This window comes from Plasmodium gaboni, chromosome 10, assembly GCF_001602025.1.
Source record: "Plasmodium gaboni strain SY75 chromosome 10, whole genome shotgun sequence".
Classification (NCBI taxonomy): domain Eukaryota; phylum Apicomplexa; class Aconoidasida; order Haemosporida; family Plasmodiidae; genus Plasmodium; species Plasmodium gaboni.
Window position 1 is genome coordinate 1,081,926 of NC_031490.1, and position 554 is coordinate 1,082,479.

The following is a 554-nucleotide window of genomic DNA, read 5'->3' on the forward strand; positions in this document are numbered from 1 at the left end:
TCATCAATATTTTCGACTCCTTCCTCCTCTATATTTTTCTCACTCATTGTAAATAAAAAATATAATAAAATATTTTTCTTTTCTTTTTTTTTTTTTTTTTTTTTTTTGTTTACTTTCTTTTTAAATGAAAACAATGAAAAATATCAACTCGGTGGATGTATATTTGTTTTTTATAAATCATAATACTTAAAAATTATTTTATATATTTATAAAATATTTTTATTCAATATCAAAAATATAAAATATTCTTTTAAAATAATAACATGTGATATTTTCATAAAATATCAAAATAATTAATATTATAATATATATATTATATATTATTTGATCATAAGATGTTGTATTTTATTTTTTTTTTTTTTATAAATTAATTTCAAAAATACCAACATTAAATAATAATATTATGTTTAAAAATTAATTGCCATATTCATATAACATAAAAAATTAAATAATAAATTTATATGTAGAAAAACAAATAAATATAAAAAATATATAATTTTTTTACAAAAAAAAAAAAAAAAAAAAATTTATAACAAATCTTTTTATATGTTAGG